Raw genomic sequence first — 12403 nt, forward strand, 5'->3', positions numbered from 1 at the left:
AAAACTATAGACGCTGGTTTCATCTAATTTGGATGAACGACTAAAAAGTTATGGCTATTTAAAAAATCAGGGCCAAACTGTTTTACGGAAGAAAAATAGCTACGGCTAAACAAAAATCTAGGTCTAATGTATAAATACATAGACTAATTGATAATCTAATTAATCTATCATACTAATCTAGAAATAATAAACTATAGAAGTATAAAAAGAAAAAAAATGAAAAAATATATCTCTATAAGGCAGAGAAAAGACGACTTCGAAGAGAGTAGACAATTTTCAGAAGTCCCGACGAGGAGAAGAATTTTTTTTCTTTAATGAATCTAGTCAAACCAAAAATAGTGATTTAACTCGAATCGGATGATTTTTGGAGGCTCTATATTTATAGGTGAAAAAGAGGTTTATGGTTCAAAAGCTAGGCAATGTGGAACTAAACATCTATGTACGTAGATGAAATTTGAAAAAAACATGGGCTAAAAGTTAGGCCCGACTGCGCTGTAGTTTTTTTTCCTTTTTAAAACAAAATTCGGTCAAATAAAAAAAGGCTGGCTGGGCCTGGCCCATGTAGGAGAGAAGAGAAAAAAGTTAAATGATGGGGCGTCCGATGCCACTATGCTGCGCACGTAGGCGATAGTTAGTTCCACGCGCATGCACAGTTTTTTTAGAAACAGAAAAGGGATAAAAAGAATAACGAAAATAAAAGTAAAATTATATATAGACATATTATATATCAAAGTTTTAGGAAAAATATTTCTATAGCTTGAACATTTTTCTAGTGTCAAATAAAATCCACAAAAATTTAAATAAAGCAAAGAGTGCTGCTACTCTAATAAAATACAATAAAAATAATTTTAAAAATACCAAAATGATTTCAAATTTATTTCTCTCCAATTTTCTGATGTGGGGAATCATTTTACCCTATTTTCCATATATTTTATTTTTGGAGAAAAATAATTTGAATAAAAACCAAAATAACTCCAAATTGAAAATGATTTCAAAGGGGCGTTAAATTTGGTTTCTTTGAAACTTCCAACTAATATTTCATATAATTTGAAGAAGTCATTTTATCTTCTCTCGTGAAAATCATTGAGTTGCATAAAGTTTCTGAGTTGGAAAAATATTTATAAATAAAATTCAAATATTTTCAAAAACTCTTTTCATTTATTTAAATGGAAGAAGTCATTTCATCTTCTCTCTAGGGTTTTGTATCTGAAAAGAATTTGAATTCATGGAGATCATAAATGTAAAATGAAAGTTTGGGAAAGTCCTTTTATTCCCTCTCATTTAACTTTCAAAAAAAGTTTTGAATTTCACTCAATTTCACACAATCAATCAAACAGTCAATCATAACTATCTATTTAATATAACATTCCAAAATTTAGAATTTTGGGATGTTACAGTATCACTTTGGAAAAGTGAACTATGATTCACCTAGACCCCCTTTAAAAATACGTTTTTCCTATGACTCAAATAAGAAGAAAGAAACTACGAAAACATAAGTCCTCAAGCTTCATAGTCTTCACATCAATTTCTTCAAAGGCCATACCAATTTCATCACCAAAATCTTCACTCGAAGAAATCCATTTTTAGGGGTCGTCTTCCATGTGTTAAACCAAATCTCTAGGGGCTATAACTCCTGTGTACACTCACAAATACATTAGTCCCTCAAACTATTTGTCTTCAATACTCCAAAACCACTAAGGGGCACTTGATGAACTTACAATCTTCACCTTTTTGGCGATTGAATATAGATTGGTTAGGTTTTCAACGGGAGTAAATAATTAAAGTGTAAGTACAGAGTATGAAGAAATTGGTTATAAGATATTAAGGAACTCCCCTTGAAGATGTGCATATGAAGAATTTGCTTTGGATTGCAAATGCACATGGAAGGTTGAAATTGTGGAGATCTCCCCCCATATCTTGGAATCCAATCATGCATGATCATAAGATATTTGAAGAATATGAATGCATGATGAAAATTGGTGTCTGACGAAACTGTGAATGCATGAGCAGATATATTTAAGATCAGAGCATGCATCTATGAAGTAGAAAAAAGTCAGACAACCAACAATTATTTAAGTTACAACTCATCAAAGAGCAAATCAAATGAAGTGTAAGAGTTGTAACACAGCAAAAGCAGCACAATGTAACGACCCACTTGAAGACTAACTCAGACTTCTCCCCTTTTGTCATCATATGACCAAAAGAAGATGAAACTGAGGACTAATGCCCTTGAAGAAAAACAACACGAAGAAGTTGAGGGAGCGCCAGCGATGTCGGGGTCGCGTGAAGCACTGGGACCAGCATCAGTGTCTTCAACAGCCTCATTTTCATCAGTGGTGTGCAATGAAGACTCCAAGCTCGGCATGAGAGGGGGAACTTGAGTTTTCTTGAACTTCTTCCTAGGCGGTTCGGGCCAATCAAAGTTCATTTGAAAATCATAGCAGCAAGTTCTTCCTCTGACTTGAGGTGCGAGAGTATGGCCCATGTCGTGGATTTGTCACGGCAGATTTCCTTAGTGTGAGGACTTAGTCTTGAGGCCAACGCATATATGTGGTAGCTTGAGAGGTCTTGAGCGGGACGAGAGACGCGAGGTTTTTACCCAGGTTCGACCCCTCACGGTGGAGGCAAAAGCCTACATCCTGCTTCATTGATATTGATCATGGTGATGCTTGATAACCCACAAGTATAGGGGACCGCAATAGTTTTCGAGGGTAGAGTATTCAACCCAAGTTTATTGATTCGACACAAGAGGAGCCAAAGAATATTCTCAAGTATTAGCAGCTGAGTTGTCAATTCAACCACACCTGGAAACTTAATATCCACAGCAAAGTATTTAGTAGCAAAGTAATATGATAGTAGTGGTAACGGTAGCAAAACTTATGTTTTTGGTATTTTGTAGTGATGATAGCAATAGCAACGGAAAAGTAAATAAGCGAAGAACAATATATGGAAAGCTCGTAGGCAATGGATCGGTGATAGAGAATTATGTCGGATGCTGTTCATCATGTAACAGTCATAACCTAGGGTGACACAGAACTAGCTCCAATTCATCAATGTAATGTAGACATGTATTCTGAATATAGTCATACGTGCTTATGGAAAAGAACTTGCATGACATCTTTTGTCCTACCCTCCCGTGGCAATGGGGTCCTAGCAGAAACTAAGGGATATTAAGGCCTCCTTTTAATAGAGTACCGGACCAAAGCATTAACACATAGTGAATACATGAACTCCTCAAACTACGGTCATCACCGGGAGTGGTCCCGATTATTGTCACTTCGGTGTTGCCGGATCATAACACATAGTAGGTGACTATAGACTTGCAAGATAGGATCAATAACTCACATATATTCATGAAAACATAATAGGTTCAGATCTGAAATCATGGCACTCGGGCCCTAGTGACAAGCACTAAGCATAGCAAAGTCATAGCAACATCAATCTTAGAACATAGTGGATACTAGGGATCAAACCTTAACAAAACTAACTCGATTACATGATAAATCTCATCCAACCCATCACCGTCCAGCAAGCCTACGATGGAATTACTCATGCACGGCGGTGAGCATCATGAAATTGGTGATGGAGGATGGTTGATGATGACGACAGCGACAGATTCCCCTCTCCGGAGCCCCGAATGGACTCCAAATCAGCCCTCCCGAGAGGTTTTAGGGCTTGGCAGCGGCTCCGTATCGTAAAACGTGATGAATCCTTCTCTCTGATTTTTTTCTCCCCGAAAGTGAATATATAGAGTTGGAGTTGAGGTCGGAGGAGCTCCAGGGGGCCCACGAGGTAGGGGGCGCGCCCATGGGGGCAGGCGCGCCCCCCACCCTCGTGGCTAGGGTGTGGGCCCCCTGGTCTTGATCTTTTGCTAGTATTTTTTATTATTTCCAAAAATAATCTCCGTGAAGTTTGAGGTCATTCCGAGAACTTTTGTTTCTGCACATAAATAACACCATGGCAATTCTGCTGAAAACAGCGTCAGTCCGGGTTAGTTCCATTCAAATCATGCAAGTTAGAGTCCAAAACAAGGGCAAAAGTGTTTGGAAAAGTAGATACGATGGAGACGTATCAACTCCCCCAAGCTTAAATCTTTGCTTGTCCTCAAGCAATTCAGTTGATAAACTGAAAGTGCTAAAGAAAAACTTTTACAAACTCTATTTGCTGTTGTTGTTGTAAATTTGTAAAGCCAGCATTCATGTTTTCAGCAAAGATTATAGACTAACCATATTCACAATAACGCATAGGTCTCATGTTTACTCATATCAATGGCATAATCAACTAGCGAGCAATAATAATAAATCTTGGATGGCAACACTTTCTCAAAACAATCATAATATGATATAACAAGATGGTATCTCACTAGCCCTTTCTGAGACCGCAAAACATAAATGCAGAGCACCTTTAAAGATCAAGGACTGACTAGTCATTGTAATTCATGGTAAAAGAGATCCAGTCAAGTCATACTCAATGTAAACTAACAGTAATGAATGCAAATGACAGTGGTGCTCTCCAACTGGTGCTTTTTAATAAGACGATGATGACTCAACATGAAAGTAAATAGATACGCCCTTCGCAGAGGGAAGCGGGGATTTGTAGAGCCGCTAGAGCTCGGTTTTGAAATAGAGATGAATAATATTTTGAGCGATATACTTTCATTGTCAACATAACAACCAAGAGATGGCGATATCTTCCATGCTACACACATTATAGGCGGTTCCCAAACATAATGGTAAAGTTTATACTCCCCCTCCACCAACAAGCATAAATCCATGGCTTGCTCGAAACAATGAGTGCCTCCAACTAACAAGAGTCCCAGGGGGAGTTTGTTTGCAATTATTTTGATTTGATTTGCATAAAGCATGGGAATGGGCATCCCGGTAACTAGCCATTTTCTCGTGAATGAGGAGCGGAGTCCACTCCTCTTGAGAATAACCCGCCTAACATGGAAGATACGGACATCCCTAGTTGATACATGAGCTATTCGAGCATACAAAACAGAATGTTTATTTGAAGGTTTAGAGTTTGGCACATACAAATTTACTTGGAACGGCAGGTAGATACCGTATATAGGTAGGTATGGTGGACTCATATGGAATAACTTTGGGGTTTATGGTATTGGATGCACAAGCAGTATTCCCTCTTAGTACAGGTGAAGGCTAGAAAAAGACTGGGAAGTGACCATCTAGAGAGCGACAACAGTCATGAACATGCATTAAAATTAATCAACACCGAGTGCAAGCATGAGTAGGATATAATGCACAAGGAACATAAATATCGTAGAGGCTATGTTGTTCTGGTTTCAACTACATTCGTGAACATGTGCCAAGTCAAGTCACTTAAATCATTCAGAGGAGGATACCACCCTATCATACCACATCACAACCATTTTAATAGCATGTTGGCACGCAAGGTAAACCATTATAGGATCCTAGCTAATTAAGCATGGCACAAGAAACTATGATCTCTAGTTGTCATTGCAAACATGTTTATTCATAATAGGCCGAATCAGGAATGATGAACTAATCATATTTACAAAAACAAGAGAGGTCGAGTTCATACCAGCTTCTCCCATCTCAATCAGTCCATCATATATCGTCATAATTGCCTTTCACTTGCACAACCGAACAATGTGGATAATAATAATAGTGCGTGTGCATTGGACTAAGCTGGAATCTGCAAGCATTCAATAAACAGGAGAAGACAAGGCAATATGGGCTCTTTTTTCAGATCAACAATAATGCATAAAAGAGCAGCTTTAACAATTTAATCATGGTCTTATCCTATCGACCCCCAAAGAAAAGAAAATAAGTAAAACTATTTACGCGGGAAAGCTCCCAACAAGCAAAAAGAAGAACAAGAAATCTTTTTGGGTTTTCTTTTTAATTACTACTACAAGCATGGAAATTAAAACTAGCTAAAAGCTACAACTAATTTTTTGGGGGTTTTCTTAAGGTTTATTAAACACACAAGTGGAAAGCAAAAAAGGGTAAATAAACTAGCATGGATGATACAATGAAAAAGTATGAGCACCGACAACTAGCAATGAGTGTGTGAACATGAATGTAATGTCGGTGGGAAATACGTACTCCCCCAAGCTTAGGCTTTTAGCCTAAGTTGGTCTAATGCCACGGATGGCCTGGTGGATATCCAAAGTTGTAGTTGGGGTCGTACTGAGATGCAGCAGTCATTGCATCGTGGGCTGCAGCTTGGAGGCGAGCTATCTCAGCTCTCCTCTTATACTCTTCTGCCTCCTCTCTGGTTATAGAATATCTCCCTTTTGCCTCCTCACAAAGGAACTAGTGAGATAGTGGTACTGGTGGCACTTTTCCTCCTCGAAGCTCACAAGATCAGTGTTACACAAATATGCGTTAAATTCTTCCTTGATTCCCGCTCAATCCATAAAGTCCTCTAAAGGCCATTCACAGGGCCGCACTGGAGCGTTCCATGGTGGCTCATCGTCAGCATCACGCATCGCAAGCCTGGGTCCTTGCTTCCTTGAAGAACCACCTTGGTACATTTTCCTAAGCATATTTCTTACTTTGAAAAATTTCTGAAATTTTTAGTAACTTCAAATAAAAGTAAACCAAACTTAACAAAATTGATAGCAACTACTCCTACAAGTGCCTAGAGGCAATATCATGCACCAAAACTACCGTTGACCATATAAATTTGACATGCAAGCTCAAAAACAGGGTCACCTAAGCAGCAAAAATATGCAATGAATAAAATACTAGAACAAAAACTAATTGGACCATTGGAGGAGTCACATACCAAGGAACAATCCCCCAAAGCAGTTTTGTGAGAGGTGCTTTGAGCAAGGAGATGGAAAATCGCAGCAAAATGAGCTAGAACTCGTGCTTGAGCTGGATAATTGTGTTTGTGGGAGGAAGGAGTGTGTGGGTGCAGTAATAACTAGAGGAGGGCCACCGTGGGCCACGAGGCAGGGAGCGCGCCCAGGGGGGTAGGGCGCGACCTCCACCCTCGTGGCCAGGTGGATGCCCCCCTTCTGTGTTCTTAGTGCAAAATATTCTCAAATATTCCAGAAATAATCATATTTAAATTTCAGGGCATTTGGAGAACTTCTATTTTCGGGGTATTTTTATATTGCACGAATAATTAGAAAACAGACAGAAATTACTATTTTTGCTTTATTTAAGATAAATAACAGAAAGTAAAAGGAGGGTACAGGGGGGTTGTGCTTTCTAACTTCATCCATCTCATGATCATCAAAAGGAATCCATTAACAAGGTTGATCGAGTCTTGTTAACAAACTCATTCTGAATAACATGGAACCGGAGAATTTTCGAATAACACTAGGTTACCTCAATGGGGATATGCACATCCCCAACAATAAGAATATTATATTTCTTCTTGACAGTAGGCATAGGAAATTCAAAACCTCCAAAAATAATCGATGCAATTTTTCCAATAGAATTGATACTGTGGACTTGAGGTTGTTTCCTCGGAAAGTGTACCGTATGCTCATTGCCATTAACATGAAAAGTGACATTGCCCTTGTTGCAATCAATAACAGCCCCTACAGTATTTAAAAAGGGTCTTCCAAGAATAATAGACATACTATCGTCCTCGGTAATATCAAGAATAACAAAGTCCATTAAAATAGTAACGTTTGCAACCACAAAAGGCACATCCTCACAAATACCGACAGGTATAGCAGTTGATTTATCAGCCATTTGCAAAGATATTTCAGTAGGTGTCAACTTATTCAAATCAAGTCTACGACATAAAGCAGTTTTAACATAGTTTCTTTTAATGGAGCATGGTATAGTGGGTACTCCTGGATCTCCAAGTTTCTTTGGTATTCCACCCTGAAAAGTATAATTAGCAAGCATGGTGGAAATTTCAGCTTCCGGTATCTTTCTTTTATTAGTAACAATATCTTTCATATACTTAGCATAAGGATTCATTTTGAGCATATCAGTTAGTCGCATACGCAAAAGATAGGTCTAATCATTTCAGCAAAGCACTCAAAATCCTCATCATCCTTTTTCTTGGATGGTTTGGGAGGAAAAGGCATGGGTTTTTGAACCCAAGGCTCTCTTTCTTTACCATGTTTCCTAGCAACAAAGTCTCTCTTATCATAATGTTGATTCTTTGATTGTGGGTTATCAAGATCAACCGTAGGTTCAATTTCTATATCATTATAATTGCTAGGTTGCGCATCAACATGAACATTACCATTAACATTATCACTAGTTTCAGGTTCATTACCAGATTGTGTTTTAGCATCAGAAATAGAAATATCATTTGGATTCTCGGGTGTTTCAGTAATAGGTTCACTAGAAGCCTGCAAAGTCCGATCATTCTTCTTTTTCTTCCTCTTAGAAGGACTAGGTGCATCTATATTATTTTTCTGAGAATCTTGCTCAATTCTCTTAGGGTGGCCTTCAGGATACAAAGGTTCCTGAGTCATCTTACCAGTTCTAGTAGCCACTCTAACAGCATAGTCCTTATTCTTACTATTCAATTCATTGAGAAAATCATTTTGAGCTTTAAGTACTTGTTCTACTTGAGTGGTAACCATAGAAGCATGTTTACTAATAAGTTTAAGTTCACCTTTGACATTAGCCATATAATCACCCAAGTGTTCAAGCATATCAGCACTGCGTTTTAATTCTCTACCAAAATAAGCATTGAAGTCTTCTTGCATAACCATAAATTTATCAAACTCATCTAAGCATGGCTAGCAAACTTAGTAAATGGGATTTCAGCTTTATCATATCTATAGAGAGAATTTACCTTTACTACCTGTGTCGGGTTATCAAGACCATGTGTTTCTTCAATAGGCGGTAAATTAAGACCATGTATTTCTCAATAGGAGGTAAATTCTTAACATCTTCAGCTTTAATACCCTTTTCTTCCATGTATTTCTTTGCCTCTTGCATATCTTCAGGACTGAGAAATAGAACACCCCTTTTCTTCAGAGTTGGTTTAGGAATAGGCTTAGGAGTTGGCTCAGGAAGTGTCCAATTATTTTCATTTGTCAACATATTATTCAATAGAATTTCAGCTTCATCCAGTGTTCTTTCCCTGAAAATAGAACCAGCACAACTATCCAGGTAATCTCTGGAAGCATCGGTTAGTCCATTATAAAAGATATCAAGTATTTCATTTTTCTTAAGAGGATGATCAGGCAAAGCATTAAGTAATTGGAGAAGCCTCCCCCAAGCTTGTGGGAGACTCTCCTCTTCAATTTGCACAAAATTATATATATCCCTTAAAGCAGCTTGTTTCTTATGAGCATCGAAATATTTAGTAGAGAAGTAATAAATCATATCCTGGGGACTACGCACACAACCATGATCAAGAGAATTAAACCATATTTTAGCATCACCCTTTAATGAGAACGGAAATATTTTAAGGATATAAAAGTAGCGAGTTCTCTCATCATTAGCGAACAGGGTAGATATATCATTTAATTTAGTAAGATGTGCCACAACAGTTTCAGATTCATAGCCATAAAAAGGATCAGATTCAACCAAAGTAAGTATATCAGGATCAACAGAGAATTCATAATCCTTATCAGTAACATAGATAGGTGAAGTAGCAATAGCAGGGTCAGGTTTCATTCTAGCATTAAGGGATTGCCACTTCCATTTAGCTAATAACCTCTTTAGATCATATCTATCATTGCAAGCTAAAATAGCTCTAGTAGCTTCTTCATCCATAACATAACCCTCAGGAACAACAGGCAATTCATATTTATTAGGGGGAGAGTCTTCATCATCACTTTCATCAATATTATCAGTTTCAATAATTTCATTCTCTCTAGCCCTAGCAAGTTGTTCATCAAGAAATTCACCAAGTTGCATAGTAGTATCAAGCATAGAAGTAGTTTCATCATAAGTATCATGCATAGCAGAAGTGGCATCATGAATAACATGCGACATATCAGAATCAATAGCAGAAGCAGGTTTAGGTTTCGCAAGCTTACTGAAAACAGAAGGTGAATCAAGTGCAGAGCTAGATGGCAGTTCCTTATCTCCCCTCGTAGTTGAGGCATAAATCTTGGTTCTTGGATCTTTCAAGTTCTTCATAATGATAAGCAGATATAAATCCCAAGTGACTCAAAGAATAGAGCTATGCTCCCCGGTAACGGTGCCAGAAAATAGTCTTGATAACCCACAAGTATAGGGGATCGCAACAGTTTTCGAGGGTAGAGTATTCAACCCAAATTTATTGATTCAACACAAGGGGAGCCAAAGAATATTCTCAAGTATTAGCAACTGAGTTGTCAATTTAACCACACCTGGAAACTTAATATCTGCAGCAAAGTATTTAGTAGCAAAGTAATATGATAGTAGTGGTAACGGTAGTAAAAGTAATGTTTTTGGTATTTTGTAGTGATGATAGCAATAGCAACGGAAAAGTAAATAAGTGAAGAACAATATTTGGAAAGCTCGTAGGCAATGGATCGGTGACAGAGAATTATGCCGGATGCGGTTCATCATGTAACAGTCATAACCTAGGGTGACACAGAACTAGCTCCAATTCATCAATGCAATGTAGGCATGTATTCCGAATATAGTCATACGTGCTTATGGAAAAGAACTTGCATGACATCTTTTGTCCTACCCTCCCGTGGCAGCGGGGTCCTAGCGGAAACTAAGGGATATTAAGGCCTCCTTTTAATAGAGTACTGGACCAAAGCATTAACACATAGTGAATACATGAACTCCTCAAACTACGGTCATCACCGGGAGTGGTCCCGATTATTGTCACTTCGGTGTTGCCGGATCATAACACATAGTAGGTGACTATAGACTTGCAAGATAGGATCAAGAACTCACATATATTCATGAAAACATAATAGGTTCAGATCTGAAATCATGGCACTCGGGCCCTAGTGACAAGCACTAAGCATAGCAAAGTCATAGCAACATCAATCTTAGAACATAGTGGATACTAGGGCTCAAACCTTAACAAAACTAACTCGATTACATGATAAATCTCATCCAACCCATCACCGTCCAGCAAGCCTACGATGGAATTACTCACGCACGGAGGTGAGCATCATGAAATTGGTGATGGAGGATGGTTGATGATGACGACAGCGACGGATTCCCCTCTCCGGAGCCCCGAACGGACTCCGGATCAGCCCTCCCGAGAGGTTTTAGGGCTTGGCGGCGGCTCCATATCGTAAAACGTGATGAATCCTTCTCTCTGATTTTTCTCTCCCTGAAAGTGAATATATAGAGTTGGAGTTGAGGTCGAAGGAGCTCCAGGGGGCCCACGAGGTAGGGGGCGCGCCTAGGGGGGCAGGCGCCCCCCACCCTCGTGGCTAGGGTGTGTCCCCTGGTCTTGATCGTTTGCCAGTATTTTTTGTTATTTCCAAAAGTAGTCTCCGTGAAGTTTCAGGTCATTCTGAGAATTTTGTTTCTGCACATAAATAACACCATGGCAATTCTGCTGAAAACAGCGTCAGTCCGGGTTAGTTCCATTCAAATCATGCAAGTTAGAGTCCAAAACAAGGGCAAAAGTGTTTGGAAAAGTAGATACGACGGAGACGTATCAATGCTCACGATTACAAGGGTGCTATCTCGCTACCTCTATCTCGAGAGCTATTGATTTGTCTGTCTCAACTTGTGAAACTTGTCCCTGTTGGGGTGCCCTGTCCCTCCTTATATAAGTTGGAGGGGCGGGTTACATGTGGAGTCCCAGTAGGATTATGACTAGTCTATCTTCTATTACAAGTCGGATACAAGTCTGTGTCTTGCTTCCTTGTAAGGGAAATATTCCTCATGCCTTTCCTCTTAAGTCGGCCCACCATAATATGAGCCGGCCTTCCCACGAGCCACCTTCTGGGCTGTTGGGTCTTGTCAATCGTCTGAACCACCTGCCGGGTCACCAGGCCCTGCCGGGTCATCAGTGAGTCGCCAGTATTCGGGAGGGTTACCGATGAAACGCCAAGTCCCAGCCGGGTCATACCGCGGGGTATATCCCCGACAGCCCATGTTCTGTCAAATATGTCGTGGGCATAGTAGCAGTTCCTGTGCACGACGTTATGCGTCACAGTCATGTTGGCTTGAATTGCAGCAAACCAACGCTTAAACCAACGGAGATTCTTATCAACTTTCTGGTGCAAGCTTATGAGGAGTTCAAAGCCAGTCATGACACGTGATGCTTCTGGTGAAGAAGATGGTCCTGACGCTTTTGCAGCAGTGTCCTACCTGGCAGTTTCATCAGCAGTGGAGTTTGAGACAGACTGACAAAATTGTCCATCAAGGGTACAAATTCCTTCATTAATTACAGCCTTGCCCTTGCCAGGAACTGAAGAAATAGTGCTATGAAGAACTTCAACTTGTGGCCGATAGCTTAGTTGATTCTAATAATCAGCCTTATAATGAAATGTGGACCGGAATCTGATGAATCTCATGAT

Source organism: Triticum aestivum, chromosome 1A, assembly GCF_018294505.1.
Source record: "Triticum aestivum cultivar Chinese Spring chromosome 1A, IWGSC CS RefSeq v2.1, whole genome shotgun sequence".
NCBI lineage: Eukaryota > Viridiplantae > Streptophyta > Magnoliopsida > Poales > Poaceae > Triticum > Triticum aestivum.